Source organism: Desmodus rotundus, chromosome 4, assembly GCF_022682495.2.
Source record: "Desmodus rotundus isolate HL8 chromosome 4, HLdesRot8A.1, whole genome shotgun sequence".
NCBI classification, from domain to species: domain Eukaryota; kingdom Metazoa; phylum Chordata; class Mammalia; order Chiroptera; family Phyllostomidae; genus Desmodus; species Desmodus rotundus.
The window spans coordinates 156523029-156547843 of NC_071390.1; the positions used below are offsets into that span (position 1 = coordinate 156523029).

The following is a 24815-nucleotide window of genomic DNA, read 5'->3' on the forward strand; positions in this document are numbered from 1 at the left end:
GACCTCCAGATGGGCCTGAGGGAAATTGTGCAAACGCCAGAAGTGCCCCTTCACCCCCACCATTCATTGCCTCCAACTCCATTCTGAGTCTGCCTCAGGGTCCCATGAGGCACATTCACACACACCTAGTAGATTGCCTTCTAGTACTCTCCATGTTTGAAATGACATTTTTGAGTGATTCTTTGATGGATGTCTGTCCACCTAGCTGGATTGCAAGCTCCATGAAGGGCGGGTTTGGGCGTTTTTACTCACTGCTATCCCTGGCTTACTGTATGTAAGACCTTGTAGATCCTCAAGAAATTCACCATGTTTGAAGGAATAAAGTAATACCCACTTCAACCTCAGGGCCCTCACTTGAAGAATAAGGACCAGCTGGGGTGAGTTTATTTGAGGAGGGAGTGCATTCTGAGATTTTGGGGATAAGGATAAGTGAGGAGGAGCCATCCGTTCGCTGTTGCCATGAATTTACTTTTAGCGTCGATCTCCTGAAGGAGATCCCAGGTGAGGCTGTGTGTCTGTGTAGAGCAGTGGTTCTCAAAGTGTGGTCCTCAGACCAGCAGCAGCACCGAGAGCTGGTTAGATGCACAGGTGCTTGGGCCCCACCAAAACCCACCCATAGAGACTGGGACTGGCACCCAGCAATTCGTTTCCCTAACCCTGCAGGTGATTCTGACTCTGGCTCAAGTTTGGCACCCACTGCACTGGGGAAGAACGTAAGGATGCTCTGGGGATGTCGTTCAGAGTCTGGGCAGAGCACCCATTAATACTTTCAGAGTGCCCATTCTTATCAGGGCCTTGCTTGTCTGCTTACAGGTGAGTGAAAGGTAACTGTCTTCGGGGTGAAAAGTAAATTTTGCTTTTCCCCTCCTGCAGGTGTCTTTTATCCACTGAAGTGATCTTGCTGTGATTTTCACATCAAGGAATCACGAGCGCGTGCGCGCACCTGGGTGTCTATCTTATGTGAAGGGTTCTGGATAAGGAGGCAGAAAGAAGTACGTCTCCCCTACAAGTTGCAGCTGGGAGAGTGTGGGCAGCTTTCACCTGGGGACATTTTCCCACTATGAGGGAATGCAGACAGAGAAAAGACTAGCCAGGGATAAGGTTACCCAACTGCCTTTTAGTGCAGACAGATGCCAGACCACTTGGAAGAGATATCCGGCTGCACCCTGACTCCAGGCAGGCATTTGGGTCTCCACACCCTAGGCCCCACTGCCTCCTAGCCATCTTCCCAAATGATGGGGGACCCCGCGTCCCAGACGGCCCGCAGCCTCTGCCTGCAGAGGTCGCACTAGGCGCATGGCCCGCCCTCTGCTCCCGGGCTGCTCCCCGGCGCCAGCCCTCGGCCCCGCCTTTCTCCCGGTTCATCCCCCGCCCGGCCGGCAGCTCCAGCCTCTCCTCGCGCAGCCGCCGCCAAAGCCTGGAGAAGTGGAATCTCGCTGGCGTCGCTCCCAGCTCGGGACTTGCGGAGCGGCACTGGGCATGCTCAGTCGCCGGAGCCCGTCCTAGTCTCAAGTAGGAGGAAGCTCGTGTGCTGCACCCGCAGCTGATCCGGGCGCTTGGTGGAGGGCGAGACTGGAGCGGAGCTGTCGGGCGCCGTAGCCGAGGCGAGCACCGCGCACACCACCGGTGAGCCTCGCGTTCTTTGCTTTTGCCCTGGACCCCGCGGGGCACGGCGGTGCTGGCGAGAGACCGGGCAGTGGCGTGCGGTGAGTGGCTGCGCGTAGTCCCAGCGGCTGCTCCTGTTCTGGTGCCGAGGGCTACGCGGCCACTGCCGTCCGCCCAGCCGCAGCCACAGCTGCAGCAGCTGCTACCGCATCTGCAGCTGGCGCCAGCTACGGAGTCCCGTGCGCCCTGCGCCCGTGCCGCAGGGCCGGGTGGCAGGGCGATTGCGGGCTCACTCCTTGACTTGCATCCCTTTTGCTTTCTGGCGCCCTCTTTTCCGGGCTTGGCAGGGCCTGGGGCGACAGAGACAGGTTTGGAGGGGGTGCGCCGGGGTGGGAGCTGCGGAGAGGAAAAGTGAGGGTGGGCGCCGGCGAGGGAGAGCGCACACCCCCTATCCCTGGCACCATCCTTTGCTGTGCGGCAGGGCTCCCCCGCCTGGGGCGGCAGCGCGCTCTTGCCGGGGAGTTGGAGACAGGGCTGGCTTTTCGGGGGTTCAGAAAAAGCCTATGAGAGATCAAAGGGGGAAAAGTTCATTTCTCCCCTCGGAGGCAGAGAAGGTTTTAACTAGAAAATGGCTGTGCGAAGGGGACAAATCAGGAGAGCTGGCCATTGGGTCCAGAAAGCCCCTCTGCTGCTCGCGGGGCGGAATGGAGGGTTGAACGCTAGAAATGACATTTGTGCGATGAAAACCTTGCTGGACGGAGGCATGGATGTGGAGCGGAGTCCCATACAAACAATGAAAGGTGGTCTCGAGCTCGGGTGCTGAGAGAGAGCGAACGAGCTGAGAAGTCAGGGGCGAGAGGCCGAGGAGGCAAGGGACTTCAATTCAAAAGAGAATAAATTGGAGAAATCAGATTTAGAGTTGGAGCCGTTTTGTAGTCAAGTTCTGCGCAGCTCAGAGGCACGACTGTCACAAACGTTTTTGGCTGGAATGAGTGGTCGGAGAGGGTCCAGATTGAGAGGAAGAAGGTCAGTGTCTCAAGCTCCAACAAGACTGGGCTCTGGGAGAGCGGTTTTGTTTAGGAAGTCTCCCAGTCACTAGCTTTACTTCCATTGTACCTGATGACTTAGGTGAAATACCTAAAGGATGATCATACAATGATGTCAGCGGTGGTGTATGAATTCCAAGAAATGAGGAAACTTTGTGAGGTTGGCATTGGTTTATCATTTGTTTTAATATTACACTGATTTAAAAAAAAAACAAAACTGTGGCATCTTGACCTGTGGTTCTGTATTTGGGTCTGTTAAATCTTTGATTTTTTTTTTACCCTTGTTATGGATTTATATTTCAAACATTGTCCTCAAATGTCCATGATAATTAAGAGTATCTGAATTCATGTCACTGGCCTTTAAGGAACAGGCAGTCCATGAGAGGGGATTTGTCTGTGAACGTAGGTAGCAGCTTTGTTGTATTTTCACTTTGTAGCTTGAAAGCAATATTTGCTCCACACTTGTTTATCGTAACTTGCAGAATCCTAGAAATGGCACTGTTTTGAAAGGATGGCATTTGTCAAGAGGATGAGGAACCTTCACGCTGGGGGAAATGCTGAGAGAACGCAGGTGGCAGTAGAGTACAGAGGGCTGGTACCAGAACACCACAGGGAAACAGATGCAGGGTTCCTACGCTGTCTTTTTGTGGATGGTCGGAAAAAGTACTCAGGGTCTTCAAAACCTGGGATGTTACTAGATGTTTGCTCAGAGCCTTTGCGAGAGGACTCTAAAGTTGAGATTCTTTCCCAGGGAAGGTGCCTATATGTCTTACGCTATTCTCTCATCCAAAGTATACTTTTAACTAAATGATTTGCCTCCATGGAGCCAGCGCCATCCCGCTTCCTGAAACTTTTATAAAGTGGTAGTGGAAAGGCTCGATAAGCTTAAGTGTGAAAGACTGGCATTATACGCTTAACTTCAGTAATGTGAATACCGACTACAAAGTTATTTAAGAAAAGACTACTAAGCATTGCAAGACTCCACCTGTAGAAAGATAAATTATTTTAAACCTGGCACTCTTTTTATGTCATGTTGAAACTTTTAATGACTATTTTCTTTTCCTGCTACTAGAAAAACAGTAAACATTGTATTCTTTTTTTTTTCCGTTACAGCAGGAATTAATACTGAAAACCTTGCCATAACATTAGAATAGTGTTATGTTGGTTACCCCGAATTGAGGATATCTAAATTTGTCTTTTAAGAAAAATGCACTGTTCTCTCTGTATGCCTTTTTCAGTTACACTTTTAAAATACACATTTTTAAAAATAAAATACAGTACCCCGATGATATAACATCTTAAATTTTCCAGGAGTGGAGGACGGATTTTTAGGAAAGTATATCAAGAAGATATTTCTAGATACGTGGATGATACTTATTTTCCTACCCTGGGTTGGAAACCAAGCATGTGTTCAGTCTTCTGATGTGTCAAGTCTACTGTTAAGCTCCTTACATATATTATCTAATGTGTCAGTATCTTTGACATAAATGTCAGCTTCTCAAGAAAACCCCTCTGAGAAGGTGGGGAATGCTTTGATTGTACAGCAATAGAACTTGAAAGTTTTATCTCATACGAGAATGTCTTCAACTGGCATCATTCTTATGCAATAAGCACCTCTTGTAAAACATCTTTGATTTGTGATTTGGAATTCGATTTGATTGGAACAGCCTGTCTTCACACTGATCTGAAGATTTTTAAGAAGCTTCTGTCCAGATTTAAAAACTGTTTTGTGTTCATTTATTTTCAACACTGTTGTACTACCAACACACAAACTTAAATGTAAGGAAAACAAATCCAGATTACTCATTTTCATTTTAATGTGTTATCAGTGCGTATTCTGCATGTTGATATGTGTTGGTGGCATTTCTTTCAGTTAAAATGGTTTTTCCGAGGCAGAGTGCCAGACTTTACATAATTAAGGGTCTAGTGAGATTTGGTGGAAGGACCACCAACCAGGGGCTTCAAAGACTTGTGTGCTGGGCCAGGCTCATCCACTAGTTTAATGTACTGTGTGACTTTGGGGAAGTCAGCATACCTCTCCGGGCCTCAGTTTTTCTCATCTGTAAAATGTGAGAGTTGCTGCAAAATGCACCCTCTGGGTGTCTGTCGGGTTCTTCTTGTCCCCGTCCAAGGGTCTGTGACACAGCCGTTTGATGAGTGGGGACTTCATTGAAAGTATTAGATGAAGCCGATTTTGTGTTTCGCTAAGTCTGGCTTGTCCAGCTTTGTCGAGTGCCCTTCCTTTTTTGGCCTATTCCTGTCTCCCTTTTAGTTTTTATTTGTTAAAGAATGTCTTAAAATTAGCTCTCTGCGCCTCTACCAAGACTAGGTAGGAGATAAAGTAATGATTGGGTTTGGGTAAAGCACATTGGATATTTAAAACTTTCATAGCATCTTCTGAGGGGAGATGCTGCTCTTGGTCAACCTGAGAAAGAAGCCTCCATGGGGACTGCAGAGGACGGTGTCCTGACCTGCGGTTGCTGGGGCCTGTCCCCATGACATTTTGTTTAGCAAGCCTTTCCCATGTCCCTGTCCTTTATCTTCAGCCCTTGATCAGAAATGCAGCCTTTGGTCTCAGGCTTACAATGATCACTTCATGTTTGCACCGCCACTGGACTGGGTGGGTTTCCACGGTCAGCTGCTGCAGTGGCAGGAGTGACGGCTGGCGGAGTGTGCTCACGCAGCACACATCGTTGGCAAGATCATGAGCTTTTTGGAGGGCAAGCTGTGATGATGGGGCAGAGAGCGAAGGAAACCCATCCCATTTGGTATTTTGAGTGCACTTTGCTTTTAAGATGGTCACCAAACTCAGCCTCGTTAACCTCTAAGTGAGGTAGGTGAGGAGAAGCCAGAGTTGTTATCTGTATTTAAATAATTGATATTAATGGACAGTGAATCTGGAGCTTCTGATCGGAACCAGGCTCTGAAGTTTACTGGGCCCCTGCTGGGGGCGGGGCGATCACTCTAAGCCCTAGATGAGAGAGAGCTGGAAGAGAGGAACGACAGAGAGGGAAGAAAGTCAAGTCATCACGACTTGGCAAGAAGTAAGGAGCCTGAATTGGTAATCGGTGTTAGAGGCCTTTGGGTGAGGAGACATTCCCTTTCTACATCATCTTATTTCCATAATATGCGAATTCTTACCCAGGCTTCTGAGCACTGAACAGTTGCTAGGACAGGCATTGCTTTCATCATCAGGAAACATGTCCCAGCGTATAATTTATTGGTACATAAAATACAGAGATTTGTGTGGACCAAGAGGGGAAGAGAACGTGGAAAAATGGAATGGTATGGAGTTATGATTAAAGGTTTTCTCTATTGTTTATTAATGATTGATAGTAGTTATAAATAAAGTGAACTATTGTGTCCTTTGCCTCTTACAGAAATCTTGCAAAATTTGGTCTGCTACATAATAACTGAGGTTTTTGAAGTGTATTTCTACCGGAAAGTATGTTTTAGGAATGCTTAGAGTGAGAGGAAGAGTGGTTTTGTTTCTTCCTTTTAAAATTGCCTGAAAAGACTGTGGTTTTGGAATTGAACTAGAAGTGTGTGCTTAGGAGGATGAGGTTGGGGAGAACTTGCAGAGCTCCAGAGAGTGAAGGGAAATAAATGCCCTTGTCGAAGAAGGAAAGCCTGGCATTACTGGTGGTACGGGATGTAGCATTTACAAAGCTGCTGCCCAGTGAATCAGAGCTTCAGTTCTGTACAATTTAAAAGTAACTGAGTGTCTACTGTATGCAAAGTGCAATGCTAGGCCCACTTGTTGTCTGTTGGTGATGTTTTTGCTGTCCTTATTAAAATGATAATGATGATGGTGCAGTGAAAATTTCATAAGTGTGTTCAAATGAGAAGATGGGTCCTTTCCTCTGAGATTATATCCTGCAGATTTGGGAGTAAATATTTTTTTTTATGAATTGATGGGACTATTTTTACTTGGCAGCTTAACGGTCCGTGAAAAGGATAAGTCTGGGAATCCAGGCCTGAGATGTAGACAGCCCAGCCCTTGGGATCAAGTTGAAGAGGGGAGGCCAGGTCAAACTGGAGCTTGTGGGTGGGCGGATGGAGCCTCTGGGCCTTCCAGGAATGTAGTCACTGGTACAGACCCAAGGTCCTAGGAGAACGGAGAAGGAACTAATTTTGAAAGTGCTCTGGGAACCAGCAAGTATTTTTGAATTATAGCCTAAGAGTGACAAGGAAAGCACCAAGATGAAGCATGAGGGTCTGAGAGAGCAGAAAGGACTAGTAACTGAAATGTGCATTTTAGCAGGCCTCAGAATGATGGATCTTGATGTTTGCTTCTTTGCATGCAGGCCTTTGCCTGCTGAAAGGGCATGCTTTAGCAATTGGGGGTTGGTGATTGTAGGAAACGCTGATGGATTCAAAGCCACAGAACCAAGATTTGTGTAATAGCCAGCTTGCCAGGACCTGTGCAGTATCATACCTTCCAGGGTGAGCCTTGACGCATTTCTAGAGGAAGCTTAAGAAGAATTTGCTCATGGAATTGACAAACTTAAATTATTTCTGAGTTTTAAATAGTAGTTCAAGAAAGTAACATATTACAGATAATACTGAACAAAAATCTGTGTTGATCATAATATATCATTATGGAGCTCTTATTTTGTACTAAAAGCTTTATAGCTGTTTTCCCATGTAATTCTTACAAAACACTGTGGTGCCATTCCCATTTTAGAGATAAGGAAACTGAGGCTCTTTTACTAAAGACAGCACAGTGAACACGGGTACTTGCTCTGCAGTTGTAATCAATACAGAGGGGTCCATGGGTTCCTGAGGGACTGATAGGATGAAGCAAAAACATTTATTGATTAAGGGTCAAATATGTGCTTGGTGCTGTGTAGGAAACATTTCATTTAGTCTTTGGGGTACTTCCTTCTTTCCTCTTTTATAGGTGGGGAAGCCTGGGCTCAGAAAAGGTAAAGGACTTGCCCAGGCTGAACAAAGCCTGTGCTCTTCCTTTCACCACACCACGAACCCTTCCGAAATTCAGCATTTGGGGACAAGGTGAAAATTTAACCTTTCGTGCATTTTCAAAATGGATGTTAACCTAAATCTTCATATTTAATGGTGGAACTATGTCCTCCAAATTATGGCCCCAATGTGCATTTCTTTCATCTGAACACAAATTGGGTAGTAAGAAAAGCTAAATATAATTATTAAATATGTCTGAAACTTGTGTTGAAACTTTCTAGTAAGATCCTAGTCTAGAATGTTTCTATTGTAAATAAAATACACAGGAGTCTGATTCATTGTCATGTGCCAATTATGAGGCAATGTTGGGATGACAGAAACTTCTGGTGACTGGATAAAGACGAGGTGATGATTTCAACGCTTCGCCAGCAGCCCCATGGCCAACTAGAGACTTCCGGCTGTTAGGATGGTGGGTCTGGAGAGAGGACCCTGGCACCCTGGATGATGGGGCCTCTCCTTGGGAGCATCCGGCGTGCTCCTGGGTGCGTGTGCTGGCTCTGTACTTAACCTTCTGATCTTCATTTGGTTTCCCAAGTAGACTTTTGTCCTGGACAAGTCAGTGAGCCCGTCACATTGAGTACCCCAGCTTGTGGGGAAGCACTCTTTGTCGGTGGAAGTGAATAATTAGAATTTCCTTAGCACTGATTAGGTTTCATGAGTTAATTCATTCCTCAGTATACTAATACAACTAAAGTTTTGAATATAATAGGCATTGTGTGGACTCAGTGAACTCAGAGGGGTCTAGATACTTCAGAAGCACTGATTCAACTTCAGATTTTTCTAATGACCCGACCAGAACTTCTTATCCTCCTCAAGAACCAAGATTGATTTCTTTATGCCTTTTTCACATCCCTAGTGAAGACAAAGATGTGTTCATTTGTTGACACCCAGAAATCTCAGCTTCATTTGTTCATGCCTTTGTTCAGCAAATGCTTATTGAGCACAAGCTTTGTGCCAGGCACTGTATGAAGTTCAGGAAGACGGAGAGGAATGTACCAGAGTGTTGGTTGTAAGGTGCTGCACCAAGGCTTGCGTGTGAAGTTGTAGGGAGCGGCGGGAAGGAGAGCTGTCCCACTCTGCTGGAGTAGGGAGGCCTCACGCAATAGGAGCTGTGGCAGGGGACTTCCGGTGTAAACCCCCACTAACAGAAAACCCTTCCTGTGCTCTCCTTTTCCATTTTTCCTTCACTTAGTAGAACTGTTGTAGCCTGTTTCTTCTACCCAGGATTTGCCACTCTTTCCATAAGGGAACTAGAGATTTGGCCTTTGGGACCTAGAGATCTGGCCTTTCAAATCTCTACAGCAGGGATTCTCAAGGCAGTTTTGCCCTGCAGGGAACATTTGGCAATCCTGGAGACATTGTTCTGACTGTGGGACGAGTACTATGTCATCATCTAGTGAGTAGAGGCCAGCAATGCCGCCAAACACCCTAACAGTGCGTGCAGCGGTCAGCCGCATGCGGACGGAGATAGGGGGGATTTGGTGGCTACAAGCCAGAGTCAGGGCTCCAGTACTGCTCTGTGGTTGAGTAGCCATATGATTGTGGACAATGGAATTATACTTGGACGACAGAATTCACAGTGCCTCAGTTTCCTCATCCAAAAGTAGGAGTACGGGTGATGTCTATGTAATATGCATATGAGAAATTCATGAGTTAGTATTGATACGTGAACAATACTTGGCATGAGGTAAGACTTTAACAGTTATTTTTAGTTTTAAGTGAGAACTTTAACTGTTGACTCTAAGAGCTTGAGTTCGGAGACTCCAGGGCAGATGAGCTTGTGGCATCAACGGGCAGTAAGCTTTGGTGTAAGAATTGGCCAGTTTTTTTCTCTGGTTCCTGTTTGTGCACGGGTTTTATTTTCCACTATTTTTACCTCTTGATTCTAGGACTTTGCATAGCCTTGCCTTTCATCCTTTTTTCTCCCCAGGGACCCAAATTTGTGCCCTTGATGAACCTCCCCCCAGAGGGCTAAGAAATATATTTATGATATTCCCTAGCTTTGTCTATTTTGGGAAGAGTGAGAAAACAGGAAGCAGGTCAGGGGAGATGTTGCATTACTTCCTGATTGTCTCAGCTCCTTTCTTTATAAAACTTTGTGCAGGATTGAGAGGCAGGTGGTAGTGCCTACTTAGAAACTCTTCCTTCTACGCCCACCAGCTCCACCTCCAAGTTAGGTGCCTGCTGCTTCCAAAATACCCTGTAATTGGGTCACAACGCTATCTGCCTGCTTGAAGTCATTTCTAAAAATCAAAGCAAAGATGCAAACTGTGTCAGCGGGATATGAAATGTCTCCATCCTCTACTCTGAGGCTTTGCAGAGTTGCTCTGAAGCAAACTTGTTATCTCAAATAGGGACCCGTCTGTGGCCTAGACCTGTGTCTCTCTTTCGCTTACAGAAGCACTCCAACCATGGTCCTTTCTGACTTTCCACAGGGAGACGAGTTTGTGGGCTCCACTCAACAGATCAGATTTACTGGTGAATTTTCATAATATAATTGACTTGAAAAGATTTTCATTCAGTGGTTTGAATGGTAGCAACAGACTAGAGAAAAATTAAGAAGTCCCGTTGTAATAGCTTTGTAGTTCCTTCCCATGACACAGTCATCTCTCCCCTGACTGAGAGCAGTGGCCTCTCAGTGGCCTCCTGGCTTGTCTAGCTCCATTCATTCAGTTTGGCTTTCCACGTGCTGGGGTGGGCCCTCTTCCAAATGCTGCATGTGGAAACTGACCAGCATGGAAACTGACCAGGATGGCCACTGCCACTGCCTGCTGGAAGCTGTCAGTTTATAGGGAAAGACTGACAGCTAAGTAAAGAACTAACTATGATAAAATGTGATGTGTGCTACCAGAAGTACATAGTGCTTCCCAGAGTAGCACTGCCCTTGTTGCTGTGGAGGGCGTGTCAGGTAAGGCTTCCTAGGGGAAGGGATGCTCAATCTATCCCACGGTGTGCCTGGCACCTCCATCTGTGCGGCTGTGTATGGCACGCCTGACTCCCTGCTCCCTCTTGGAGCCCTGCTGGGTCTGGTGGTATGCCTCCAGTTAACTTCTGACCACCACTGCCTCTGCAGACACAGGAGTCTGCAATGGCCTTCTCTGTGGCCTCTCTGGGTTTGTTGTCTACACTCCCTCTGAGGTGATCTTCTGGACTCTTCTGCAATCTTCTGCAGGTCTGGGTTTGTCCATCCCAGCCCTCCAGGGGCTCCTCGCTGCCCTCCCAGTGAAGTCCAAGCTCCATGACTCCACACCTGACACCCGTTGTGATCTGCTGGGCTCTCTGTCTCACCGCCGAGCTTGAGCCACCCTGTTCTTACAGCATGCCAGGTTTCTTCTGGCCTTCAGGCACTGATCCCCTGTTCCCATGGCCCGCAACCACCCTTTCTGTCTGTTCTTTACCTGCTTGACTTTTGTTCCTCCTTCAGGAAGTAGCTTAATCATCAGCCACCTCAGCCTGCGTCAGAATGACTTGAGGGCTTGTTAAAACACACATTGCTGGCCCCACCTTCAGAGTTTCTGGTCCCTAGGTCTACAGGGTGGCCTGATGAAAGTCTGCACTTCTAATAATTTCCCAGGTGATGCTGCTGCTCTGGGACCACACTTGGAAGACCACTGGGACGCATCATCAGAGGGCGACTGGTTCTCCTTGCTCCCACTGGGAGCTCCTCACACCCACTTACACCACATCTCTGCATTGCCACCCTTTCCAGTCCTGGCTTCTCTTCTGGTCTGTACGCCTCTGCAGGGAGGCACTGCTGCTGCTTCATCTTTGTGTTCTCAGTGCTTAGGAAGTCCTGGGGGCTCGATAAGCATTTGTCAAAGACTGAATATATGCAGGAAAAGTGATTTTATCATTGGAGGCTTCAATAAATATGCCCCAGGACATATTTTAGTTGTTAGTTTTCCCGAGAGTTTATCCCCAGTTAAGATGATGTGGTCTTACAGCAGGATTTTAATAAGGTCAGTGTGAGTTCGGTTAACATAAGAGCCCGTTAACTATGTGCTTTGTATACAAATTCCAGAAAGGCCTAGGGGAGGAGCTCACTTTACACTCATTATTGTTTTTGGAATGACTCAAGTGTACATGGTTTCAAAGTTTTGTAGTGACTCAGTCTGAAAATATGTGTCCAAAGGAAATGTAAATGTCATTTAATTTAGCAACTGTAGCATAAGCATGGTCTCTTTATTTGAAATAATAAAATCATATTGAACTGAAATTAAATACAACCAGATGTTTAAGTAATCATTTCTGCAAGCCAGAGGGGAGGATAGCTGGAGTACTTCATTTACTTATTCATTCTGCATACGTTTATTGAGCATCTACTATGTGCTGGTGGGTCCTAGGGATATGGCAATGAGTTAAACACTCTCTGCAAAGTGCCCGGTGGGCTCCTTTAGATCAAGTGGCCTGGGCAGGTGACCATTAAGCTGTGTCCTGAGTTTTCACAGTAAGCGATGGCCATGTCAAGTTCATGACATGGAGAGGAACAATTTCATGCCCAGAGAGTGGTGCAGAGGGCCTCACTGTGCAACCTCTCTTCAGGGAGCCCTGCTGCTCCTGTAGTTCTGAACCCTGGATTGACGTCGCCTTCATATTGTGCCTGCTTTTCCTGGTCTCCGCTCTAACCTTGTTTCCTCAGTCTCTAAAGCAGTGCTTCCCAAATGTGTTCACCAAAACCCAAGGGATTGGAAATATACTGTGAATAACGGTTTCTACCATCAAGTTCCTCTTCTCTCCCCATTAACATATTCCAGAAGGCCTGCTGAAAAGGAAATTGTTAACTTCATTTAGTGCAGCGTTTCTACAGTTTCCCTGGAACTAGTGATCCTTGGTGCACACCTTGGCCACCCGGCTCTAAAGGTACTTCAAGTGATGGAGACTTCTCTCTGCTCTTCATCTTCTGCCCTTCTGTGGCTTTCTGGTCATTGTAGAAGACTGCAGTGTCTGTGGCAGAGACAGGATTTCTCATGTTGGTTTCCCTTGTGACTTGTGCCCAGCTGGTCAGTCCCACTGACTTTGGTCCAAAGGTAAATGGCATGTAGAGTCTGGGAGATTATTGCACATTTGCTGCATCAGGAAGGAGAGGGCTGTGATGTCACGTGGGACTCAAGCTGGTTTTTTTGTACATGCTTTTGTTTCAGTTATATAGCAGAGAGTGGTTTTTGACTTGAATTGTTCAAATTATGACCACATCTTTTCTTCTTTTGAGTATTTAAATACTGCCATGGATATCAGCTAACCCCAGGCAGAAGTAGGGAGAGAGGACTGATCTGTTGGCGTTGCTAAGGGTGAGCATTAGGTGTGAGAAATATAAACTTGGGGTCAGACTTAGTTAATATTATTTGTGTTTTTGCTGACATTTTGGAATTTTAATCCCAACTTAAAAATGCTAATGTTTAGATTTCCTTTTGGTTGCTGTATGTTTAGTTTTGGTCCTTCCTGGAGTCAGAGCAGATGGTGTGGATCTGTCTTTTTGAAGAGTTTTATTCTCTGATCGTCTTCATGGTTGTAGTTCAGTGGGGCCAACTGCTAAAGGGACAAGGTGGGGCAAGTTCACTAAAAATAGGGCCGGAGGCCCTGTCCTGTGCTTCTGATGTTTTTATGCTTGGGGCAATTTTTAGAAAGATGCTGGGATACTTAACTGAGTAGAAGATTAAAAGAAGCTGCAGATTTACCCCTAGCCAGTGGCTCATTTGGTTGGAGCATCCTCCTATAACACCAAAAGGTTGCGGGTTCAATCCCCAGTCCCGGTGTGTTCAGGAGGCAATGGATCAATGTTTCTTTCTCACATGGATGTTTCTCTCTTTCTGTTGCTCCCTTCCTCTGTCTCTAAAATCAATAAATATGTCCTCGGGTGAGGTTAAAACCCAGAAAAAAGAAGCTGCAGATATAGAAGGAACACCCAGAAACAGTCTACCCAGGAAGGGAACATGGTCTGGAGTGCTAGGGAGAATTCAGGTGTGGCTTTGCCCGGGTTCCTTGTAGTTCTAGGAACTTAGTTTATATTTGGAATGATTGGCCCTTCTGGGTCCCCTTAGTTGGGGTGCTCTGTTTTCACAGTGCTTGTGCTCTGTCTAAATGAGATAGGAAATTCAGTGTGAACAGTGGCTCTGTTGGATACCATTACTGTGGACAGGGTCTCTCTGATTTCAGTAACAACTCCTGCATTTAAATTAAGTGTATTCCAGTGATTTGAGCAGAAAATGTACGAGCAGTGGTGCAGCAAAAGTAACGCTCTCTGCTCTCACTCATGAGACTTAGCGATTGGGTCAGTGTCATTTTCTAAAAATGTCTTTTTTCCAGGACTTGAGGTTATTTCTACAGAAATAAATAAAGGAAGTCTTGCATTCCATCAACTCATGTATAATTGTCTCCCGATCAAAGTCATCTCCTGCTGGCTTGAGTTTTATTTCAGCTTGAATCATTTTCCTTTACTGGTACTAGATCCTGCTGTTATATATATATATATATGTATTTTTTTATAAGCCACAAATAGAAATAAGAAACAAAAATAAGATGTGGAATTTCATTGAAGTTTATCTTTCCCCTCTTTAGTTCTGAGAACATGTGGATTACAAGAAAAACCGATAAAAAAAACTGAGGCGAATGTTGATTTGTGGCATTATTATCTTTATTTCCTGTAGAGAAAACACGATTTTCATTAGATGTTGTTGTGCTCTTTTCCACTGAGAGCTAGAATAGTGGGATGGATGGCTGCATTTGGAGTTTATGAACCTTTTTACTTAACATTTAAGTGATTTTGGATGAACGCTTGTGAAGGTGTTGTCTTCTTTCTGAACCAGCTATTTAACAATATGGCACTAGCTTGCGAAGAACAATTTCCTTGTGTAAGAGTGAAACTTCGGGCAATCTTAACTTATTTCTGCCATTGGAGAGCTCGGAAGATGCAAGTACATCTATTTTTCTGTAGTGTTGACCTTGGAAGTGATTTTTGAAATGTTTGTAGAGATATGATTTTGATAGTTAAGTTAAAGCAGGAAGACATTCAATGTGATGTAATTATAGAAATTTCGTTTGCACGAAGCAGAAGGTTGTGAGAGAATAAGGAGAAACGAAGGTGGAGTGGTTCCCTGGTGAAGTTACGGATGACTTTGTTGACTTTCTTTTCTTCCTCCTCAACTATCCTTAGCGTTGTTTATATCCGTTTAGTAATGAGTAAGCAAATGGGGGGAAAAATAATGCTCCCATGTTCATTTTTATTTGCGCTAGAGGATGTGCATTTCAGGGTGTTTATTCAAGGAGGTTAATTGGGAAAAAAGAGAACTGGCCTTATGCTGAGTGAAATAAGCCAGTCACAAAAGGACAGATATTGTGTGATGTGCTCATGGTACCTAGAATAATCAAATTCATGGAGCAAGAAAGTAGAATGGTGGTTCCCCTAGGCTATGGGGAGGGGCTAGTGGGAGTTATTACTTAAGGGGTCCAGAGGGTTACTTGGGGAAAGATTAAAAAGTTCTGAATGGTGGTGATAATTACTCAACAATGTGAATGTACTTAATGCCACAGAACTATCTCTCTCTCTCTCTCTCTCTCTCTCTCTCTCTCTCTATATATATATATATACATACTCAAAAGTGGTTAAAATGGTAAATTTTGATGTATATTTTATCACAATAAAAAATGTTTATCCTAAAAAAAAGAAAAGAAAAGAAAAAGAGAGAACTGGTCCCTTGTCCTCTCCAGCCCAGGGACTGTGACCCAAGGAGTCTCCCATATTGTCAGTTGAGAACCTGGAGGAATGAATTTGCATTGTACTGAAGCTGCTTGGGGCTTGTTCTAGCCTCAGTGCAGTCTGCCCCTGGGGCTGAAGCTCTGATGGGAGGGGAGGTTGTTCCTGCTCACTGGAACCTGATGGTGAGCTCCTGTCTTTCCGAAAGCTTTGTGCGTGTGAAACTAACACTGACCCAGACAAGTCTGAAATTGTGAACTGGGTATGCTCTACATGGGGCATGTTTTGACCATGACTATTCCTGACTTGTACTTTGGAGATGAAATCATTTGGTAAAAATTAATCTTCATTGGGATGTCCTTAAAAACTGGCACCTTTCCTGTTTATTCTGTTAAACATACTGTCAGAGCCAAGCAACAAAGTGGCCTAACCCTTCTTTTGCCTTTTCTGTGGTGTTCTAAAGAAAACATGGGTTTTAGATCTAGACAGAGGTGAGTTTCAGTTTGGGCCCTGCCCTGAGACAGGCGGAGATAGGGGGTTGACCTGCCTGTGCCATAGTTTTTCTACCTGTAAAACAGCTAGAAGGATACCTACCTGGTTGGGAGGGTGTACTGTGATAACGAGTAGACATGCGGGCTGTGAAATGATCAAGATATTTACTTCCTTGATTTCCTGTTGGTGAAATGGTCAGTAGGTTAACAAGGCATTGTCGATTAAGTTCACATTTGTTACCGTGCTACAGAAGATGGTCCTTGATCAATAACCCACATACTACTTAGGATTAAAATATTTTAAAATAATTCTTTTTGGAAGGGCCGATGGGGCGACATTTGTAATTGGTAGTAAGTTTTTAATGCTTTATATGCAACCGCATGGTCTTGATTTGTATTGTTACGTTCCCCCTCCCCTTTTAGTATCTCCACAGAATGTGATGGCGGTCCCTCAGGGTGCGTGATGCCCCTGATTACAGCTTGACAGGCTTAGAAGGCCTGCGTGTTGGGATTTGAACTTGGGTTAGTCTATCAGCATGGCGACTCTAAACAAGTTTCCTTTCTTTCCTCACCTGTAGGAGGACCCTGTAGAAATGATCAGGGTTAAAGTGTATTGAGCACTTACTGTGAGACAGAGGTCGCTGTGACAGACGTGTCACATGGAGGATATCATTTGGCCCCACACCTCTATGAGGCAGCTGCTGTGATTGATTATCCACAAATCCAGGTAGGGAAGCTGAGACTCAGCAAGGTTGTCCGAGGGCACACGGCTAGAGCAGCTGCCAGGGTTGGCCTGAATGTAGATTATGAGCACAGAACTTGCTATTGGGGAAGGTACTCTGTAAATGTGAATCAGGCTCCCCTTATTCCCTTAAATTAATACTTCCCTAGGACATGAGAGCTACTAGATTGCAAAATTTGGGACTTCCTTAGGGAGTGTCTAAGGCCCAACTAGTGTGAGAAGGCCCATGTCAGAAGCACAAACTGTATTTGATTGTAATTGTAGCTGCTTTGCATTTTTCCTAATTGCTTTTTGTTGTTGTTAAACAAAGAAAATTTCTACACCCTTCTGTAGGGTGATACATACTTTTAAAAGGATGTAACTGGGGGTCTGATGTTTTTCTTTAGGGAAAATCAGTTATTTCTCTAATCATCGAGCATTCTGTCCTGAGAACGCGATCGGCATAGTAACAGAGGATAAGCGCCCCCCGCCAGGGCTAAGCGACTGGCCATCTTGGAATGTTCTGTAAATATATTAGCCTGAAAATTGCATTTTAATGTGGTGTACTAGTAAAACAGAATTTTACTTGCTAAATTATTCTATGTCTATAATGATCCTTTTCTAGAGGAAGGCTCCTTTATTTTTTAAAAAAGATATGGGTAATTTATTTCTTCCAAAATGATTGAAGTGTCCGTGGGACTAACCTGCTAGTACTTCTTCTGCTTCGACTTGAGTCTGGATAACTGAAGGAATGGAAGAAAGCAGATCAGATTTCAGGTCAAGAATTTCATTTTAGGAAATATTTTCTGTACAGGGTTTGCTTTGAGTGGCTTTGGCCTGCTGTGAATTCTAACTTAAATGCTTTATTTTAATATTAAAATGAGTTAAGTCAATTTGTGTGGCCCTTTTCACCTTCTATGTGATGCTAGCAAACTGTGTTTATTTACTCAGTTATCAGTGATGCCATCCAAAACAACCATTTCATCTCACCTGTAAGTGGAACCTAATCAACAGAACAAAGAAGCAATCAAAATATAACCAGAGACATTGAAATAAAGAACAGACTGACAGCAACCAGAGGGGAGAGGGAAGGGGGTAACTGGGGCCTGGAAGGAGGAAGGGTCATCAAGGAACATGTATAAAGGACACGTGGACAAAGCCGAAGTGGGGTAGGATCAAGGGCGGGAGGTAGGGATGGCTGGGGTGGGTGGGAGTGGTGGGTGGAAACTGGAGACAATTGTACTTGAACAACAATTAAAATAAAACATTTCAAAGAATAATTCCTGAGTACTGGGTTGGTTAACAATTACTCAGGCCGGAGAATTTTCCCAAGTCTATTTAAAAGGCTGAATTCTGAACTAGCCTGTTTTGGAAATTTCTGTTGCTTCCCTAGCATACCGAGAAAATCAGGCTCCCAGTGTGTGGCGAATGTATTTCTCGTGATTAACAGAGGAACAAAACACTGCTGAGGTGTAAGTTTGACACTCAACTTTAGAATAGGGAAGCTGTAAGTGGGCAGATTGAAACACACTCACTTACTTGAATACTTGTGTACTTTGTTTACATTTTTCCTTGAAGGCTAATTTTTGATAATATTTGAAGGTTGCATGTAATCCTAAACTATTAGCTATCGACCTCAAAGAATCATTAGCTTTTAAAAGAAATGGGTACCTCTACTAAGAGTTTTAAGAATAAAAGAACAAATGATTTTACTATTATAGAATATTGTTTAATTAACATTCATTGCTCAAAATTCAAAGGTGTTGCCTTAAATGGAAGAAATGGAGGTATATAATAAATTACTTCCTTATTATTCCAGTTAGTTCTACTATTTCTATTTGTGTTCTTCTATTTCTTTTCTTTTTCCTTTTTTTAAAGATTTTGTTTATTTATTTTTTAGGGAGAGTGGAAGGGAGGGAGAAAGAGAGGGGGAGAAACATTGGCCCACAACCCAGGCACGTGCCCCAACTGGGAATTGAACCTGTGACCTTTTGGTTTGCAGGCCAGCGCTCAATCCACTGAGCCACACCAGCCAGGGCTTCTATTTCTATTTTTATATACACACGTGCACCTTGGTGGTGTGCATGCACACGTGTATTCTCCCTCTCTACTCAGGCTCTTCTGCTCTGCCCGAGGCTGTCCAGTATTTTTCCAAGAGCTGCTGTAACAGCAGCAACAGTGTTCCTGTACCCAGCCGGGTCCTGGGAGAGCCACAGAAGTAATGATGCAGGAAACAGCAGCCTCCACAGGGGATGTGTTAAGCCTGCTGATGAAAGTAGCGTTGGGGAGTCCCAGGTATCTGCTGAAGGGCTCCCGAATGCCAGCGTGAGGATCACTGTCTGGGGGAAGGTCTGAGGCTTTGGTGTCCTTCAACCCTTGCTTCACGTCCTAGATCTGCCCCTCGGTGTGGTCATGGACAAGTCACGCCTCAGCTTTCTTCCTTCACAGACTGGAGACGCTAATTCCCACTTTACAATGTTGTGAGGATTATATGAGATCACAATACAAGGAAGTGTCTAAGAGGGCTTACCACGCAGCAGGTACCAATGACATTCACTGTTTTCCCCGGGTCTTCCTCATCTTTGTCCTCGTTTACTGTTAAGGAAACTGGTGGATGAGAAAGGTTTGGAGGTATATTATGTAAGTGAATGTACTCTGGTTATCTAGAAAGGGCTCCTGAGATCAAAGAATTTTAGTGCATGAAGTAGCTGATGTGAGACTAGAGTTCTGTCAACTTAAAAAATAATCCAGTTTCTCAGCTAATAAAGTTTAAGTTTCGCTGTCAGCAGTTTTGTTGTTAAGCTCACTCCACCAGAGGTTTGGTGGCCTTCTGGACGAGAGTAGCTAGTAATCTGGCCTCTCTTACCGTGGCCGCGCCCTACCTGTGCTGTTTTCCTGCCTCAGGAGAGAACGACACTTCAGAAGGTCCGTTTCAGCAACAAGCTGGCGTGGTCTCAGTTGTCAAACACGTCATTTGACTAAATGCCATCAGCTGTGGTTTGTGAAAATGGGTCCTTCACCACCCAGGTGAAATGCAGGGGTTGAAAACAAGTGGGAAAGCGACTTCATTTATTTTGTCGTTGCTGACAAATAGCGAGACCTGTAAATGTGTAGTATTGGCCAAATAGTCACTGCGATGCCTCGGCCGCTGCACTTGGGGATGTGACTGAGTCAGGACCACCAGCACACCAGAGGCGCGATCAGACGGCCCTCCCACCACGGTTCTCAGACCGGCCACCCCACTTGGTGAGGTGCTTGCATTGGTAAGAACCATCTTCTTTTACTCTTGGGTTTTTTAGGGAGGGTTGTGGGACAGATGAAAATAAACGAATGCATACAAATAAAATTTAAAAGGGAGTTAATAGCTGTTGGTATTGTCAATAGATCCCAAGTTAACCAGAGTAATTAAATAGGCTGTTGCTGAAGGTTCATAAGCATGGTTTGATCATGTTAAGCACACAGGCATTAATAAGGGGGAGAGGAGACTGTTGATTGGCTAACGTGGACAGAGGAGGAAAATCTATGTGGTACAAGCTTACCATCACCCACCCCCCGTCCCATGAGTGGCATATCTTCAGTCGGAGCATTCTTCCTGGAGTCTACAAGGCTGCTGTCAAGATTAAGTTTGTGTCCTCTTGCACATGACCTGTCCTCTGGGTTCCTGCTGAGTTCCTCCCTAGGGAGAACTAAAATGATCCAGGTGGGTCTGAAAGCATCATCCACATCGGAAATGGCAGGCCAGCCTCGGAGCTGGAAGGGTTCCCCTTCCTCCAGCCTTTTGTTACCCTTGTCCATCTGAAAGAGACCACCAGCTCCTTGCCGGTCCATTTCTCCAACGTTACTTAACCAGAAGTAGGAGATTAGCTTTCATTGGCGTTTTCCTTCTGAGATCTCTCAGAGAAGGGTCTTACTTTTCGAAGTCTTACTATTGGCCCAACTGCTTTGTCTTACTGGGAGGTAAAGTTTAGCTAACTGTAGGAATCAAACCATATTTGTATGGCCCAGGATATAAGACCAATATGAAGTTCTCTCTGATGCGTGATCTGTACAGCAAAACTTTGGAAACCAAAACACCCTCAGTAACCACATCTGATTGTACAAAGGAGGACTTGGATTTCTTTTCTCATGATTGAGACTTGCTCCTCTTTTTGTAATACTTCTGATGAGAGGATCACAGGCAGAGTTTGAAGAAAGAGACTAGCTGTGAAGCTGTGGAACATTTTTTTTTTCCCTTCAAGGATGATAATATAAGGGGACTAAGTCAACTTTTTAATGAAAAAAATAATAGCATGTATAAGTTTGGACCTACTTGGATAATTATAGAAGAAGATATAACACTTGAACATTAGCCAGTTTGAAGGGCATTTTATTGAAGGCATATTGAATTGTTCAAACAGAATCCAGTAAACATTTATGGACCACCAGCCCTGCGCTAGGACAGTGTATAAGTTGCATAGGAGACACGGATGAATGAGCCCCGGGATGTTCCCCAGGGGCTGTGTCCAGAAGATGTAATGACTTCCTCGGGAAAGCTACATGTTGGATACATTATGTACAAATGCACATAAACCTACGTTACTTGTACTGCAGATGCCAGTCCTCAGTAATTGTAATAGGTAAGTTTGAATTACTCATTAAATTTTTAAATTAAGGTGTAGCTTCTATACAGCGAAGTGCATACGTGTTACGTGTACCGCTGGACGGGTTTTCCATGTGTGTGCACCTGTGCAGCCATTATCCAGGCGGAGAGAATATCTCCATCCGTCCTGCAGCTTTCCTCCTGTCCCATTCCCCACAGAAACCCTCCCCTCACATCTCTGTCACTGTAGAGGAGTTTTCCCTGTTTTGGATTTCATGTAAATGGAGTGACTGTGTCGTACAGTATATGCTTTTTCATGTTGACTGTAAAGGGCTTTGGAACAGACGTCCCCAAGGTGTGCTACTTGGCATGTGAGTTTTTTTGAGCTGAAGGCCATCAAGGCCCTGCGGGCTTATGAGTCACTTTTATCTTTCTCTTGGATGTGTTAGGTGCCTTGTCTATAATAAGAGTTATCACCAGAAGTAATGTTTTATGATCTATCTATAGGGCAGGGCAAACTTCTAATTACTGAATGTCTGCTCTTCTTATCATCCTGTGAATGCCCTGCCTCCCCTCTCAAACCTCAAGGAGCATTATCTCATTCTTGGCTTGGAACATCATGCATACCTCAATCCCCGCTTTTGTTTCTAACCTTTCATGTGGGTGGGGTTCTTCTGTACCTAGGCATGTAATTAAATCTGGTCATTTTCTCTTGTTAACTGCTTTAAATTTTTTTTAAAAATTGATTTTAGAGAGGGAGAGAGAGAAACATTGATTTGTTGTCCCACTTATCCAAGCGTTCATTGGTTGCTTCTTGTATCTGCCCTGACTGGGGATCGAACCCACAAACTTGACTTATTGGAACAACGCTCTAACCAACTGATCTACCTGGCCAGGGCTGTGTTCCCCTCCTGTTATTCTCTCTTATGAAGATTTAATTATTAGACCAGCTGAAAGAACCTGAAAGGGTGGAGGAAAGTTTCTTCCCTCCCCCACAGCAGTCTTCTTCTCAACCATCCACATTGTTGTAAGTAGCCGTAGTTCATTCTTTTCCATTGTGTGGAGTGTTCCGTTTTATGACTGTACTTCAGCTTATCCACATTGCTGTTGAGAGACCTTTGGGTTTCCCAGTTTTTGGCTTTTGGGAATAATGGTGCTATGAACATTCTTGTAAATGCCTTTTGGAGGACATTTAATGAAGTCCTTCAAAATGATTGTTCAGGTTTGCATGCCCCCCAGCTATGTATGATGCCCCGACTTTTTAACCCCATTAGTCCTTGCTGTGTTCCCCAATATAATTAACAGCACACGCATTCCCATGGCCACCACAGCTGGGGACCTTCCTGCCTTTTGCCTCATCCAAGTAGATCATCAACAGGAATGTTTTCTCTCCTCAGTGCCCAGATATCTTCATTGTTTCCTCTCCTTGATGGTGGTAAAGCCTGCTAACTCGTTATTCTGTCTCTAGATTTTCTTTTCTGTACGTCGATCTCCAAATGTCCTCCTAGAATATTAAGATACATAACTATATCACAATTCATAGCACCCATCACAGTTCATAGGAACTTTAATGTGCACTGAATGAGAGTCTAATTTAAAATTGGCTGTTATGTAAAGTTTAAACTCCTTTGCATAAATATACATTAGAAAGCGTTAAAGAGCAATGATTTTTCAGTCTACTGGCAGTGTCATTTGGGAAATACACACACACTCATTCACTTTTGCACTTTGTCTTTGCAGTAAGATTTGGCTTACAAAAATGATTAAAATAGGAACAGATAAATTCATGTCACAGAAGTGAGTAAGAGTACTATCTATGTAAGGATCTTTCAGTTTAGATTTAAAAATCTTGATTGTTAAAAGTAGCTCTTAGATGATACTTTATAGCTTAAGAATATGTATGTTTGTACATAAATGCATATATTCCTCATTTAATTCTCACAACAACTGTGTTCAGTAGGTAGTGTTACGTTACCGTCTTTTTGCAGGTAAGGAAACTAGGTCTCTGAGGAGCCGAATGACTCGCACAGGGTCACAAGGACAGTGCCTGATGGTTTGGTACGTGCAGCCAAGCCTTCTGACTTCATAGCCTGTGCTGGTTGTATTCAATTGCATCCTTTCTGCTTATGGCTTCTGCAGACGAGATCTGAACTTAAGAGTCACTCTTTTATTTTTCTCAAATTGAAATGCTCTTATTGTCTTTCCTCATGTTATAAAAATGGCCGAGCTTTTAGTAGAAAACACAACGATATAAAACAAAGTATAAAAAAAGGAAATCTTAAAATTTCACCTGAAATCGATAGGTTCTTTTTACTGTCATGGGAACTGAGGGACTGGTGCCCTCTATTACCTGAGATTCTATTTGGATCATCTTGTTTTTACATCATCAGGAAATAAAATTCTAGCTGAAGCTCATAGCCTGAACTGACTTCATGTCTGTGCTGTGGTTATTTGAATGTTAACATTTAAAATAATCTTAAGTGAGAAGACATGATACTAAATAGCAATTGCACGTTGATGATTACTATGCATGTGCAGAAGCCATGAATTTTAGTGATAAAATTAGGTTGTTTCTATGTGCCTCAAGTGTTCGCTTACATTTGCAATACTTCTCAAAGGAGCAAATAGTGCAGTCAGGTGCGTGGGGTTCAGAGTCCGACTGGCCAGAGTTCCAGTGCTGGCTTCATTGCTTCCTTTGGTACAGCCTCAAGCTCAAGTTTCTCCATTGCTTGGAGCCTCAGCTTTCTCATCTGTCTAACCGGAATAAGGCCACCTGATAGGGTTGCTATGGTGTGGGATCAGGTCAGCACTAAGGCATTGTTGTTATTTTAGTAATAGTAGGATGGTCCTTTAGTTATGGCCACCAGTAATTTGTTCCAAGTGAAGTGGAGAGCTGAACTTCTGCAGTGACAATAGTGAGGGTCTCATTAGGATTGCACTGAAGCTTCATTTATTTGGTGTGTGGTGTACACGGTGTTGGCATCGTGGTACAAGAAGGCACGTCATACTTTGGAACTTCTTGGGTTCTGCTCCGTGGCCATCGCAGCAGAGAACTGAAGCCCGCGGTTGCAGAGTGAGCGTGCGCACACAACCCCATGAAGTTAGGTGCGTACCAGACAAATGAGTAACATGCTAATTATGGCCCTACCTTGGAAAGAAGCTGGTAGAATTGTAGCTTCAGGCGGCATGTAAGACCTAGCTTTTTAAGTTGGCAAAATAATGATTACTATTTTTAGTTTAATTTCTACCCTTTAAAAAATGTAGTTTACTCCTTGCTACTCCTGGATGGTTTTATGTATTTTAATTAATGTTATCTTTCTGCATTTGTGCCCTGAGGCAGATTTAGCAAAAGATGTAATTTCAGAAGGTTGATGCAATTAGATAGGTCTGACTGGGAAGACTCTGTTATTCATATTTATGGTTATAAAATATTTCAGGTACCTCTGTGTACGACATTCCTATGCTGGAAACTCAGAGACAGTGTTGTGAATCCATCTGTTTGAGTGTGGGCTCAGACCACTCAGTAATAGGAGCTCCACTGTGGGTCGATTTTGCTGCTTTTGGTGTTAACGTGTCTTTACATTTTTCCCTTAGACTTTCATCATATAAAACGAAAGTGATTCTGTAAACCAAACATGCACAACTCCCCTCCCCCCACATTTACTGCTTTATAGTCAGACCTCACGTATTCTTGATTGAC

At 44.2% G+C, this 24815-nt stretch overlaps 1 protein-coding gene across 17 annotated transcripts in view; it reads left to right on the forward strand.

The window, feature by feature from the left end:
* Window positions 1–1428: 1428 nt before the first annotated feature.
* APBB2 (amyloid beta precursor protein binding family B member 2) overlaps window positions 1429–24815 on the forward strand; it is a 317140-nt gene continuing 293753 nt past the window's right edge. For 13 of the 17 annotated variants that reach the window (XM_053922819.2, XM_053922824.2, XM_053922818.2 and 10 more), the window contains exon 1: window positions 1429–1626. The gene's annotated coding sequence lies outside the window, so the exon portion shown is untranslated. Of the gene's footprint in view, window positions 1627–1687; window positions 1707–24815 lie in introns of those variants that run through there. The other 4 variants (XM_045182787.3, XM_053922823.2, XM_053922825.2 and 1 more) reach the window with 2 other exon arrangements.